Raw genomic sequence first — 514 nt, 5'->3', positions numbered from 1 at the left:
GGGAAGAGAGAGGAGCCCTGGTTGGTGAAAGCACCTCTCACCTCCCCCAGTCCCTGGCCAAAGCCTAGCTGGCGGTCGCCTCTCAGCCTAGGCGGGCGGGGCGGGGAAGGCGGGCAGGGGGGAGGGCAAGCAGGAGGACGGGGCAGCCGCTCCTCCCTGCTCTGTAGCTCGGTGGCCAGGGGTGGAAAGAAGCCGCAAGCCGCAGCCGCAGCCCCAAGTCAGCCCCCGCTGCCCCGTCCCACCGTCTCATCTCTCCCCCCTCGGTACGGAATTTTTTGTTTCCTTCGTTTGGTTCCCCCAAGACTCCCCCTCCTCTGGGTGGTGGCAGAGACCCGAGGGGCTAAGGGAGGCTGAGCGCGGGTGAGGGGAGCGGGTACAGGAGCGCCTCTGGCGCCTGGTTTACAGAATCTCCTTTTTACCTCTTTCCCCAAGTGTCTCCTGTTTTGGGCAGTGACCCCTACCCGTCCATCTCAACTAGGGCTCTGTGTTAGTAGCGCCTGAACTGTGCGAGTCA

Source organism: Microtus ochrogaster, unplaced genomic scaffold (genome assembly GCF_000317375.1).
Source record: "Microtus ochrogaster isolate Prairie Vole_2 unplaced genomic scaffold, MicOch1.0 UNK34, whole genome shotgun sequence".
NCBI lineage: Eukaryota > Metazoa > Chordata > Mammalia > Rodentia > Cricetidae > Microtus > Microtus ochrogaster.
The sequence above is the reverse complement of the archived record's forward strand: the minus strand, read 5'-3'. Positions refer to the sequence as shown.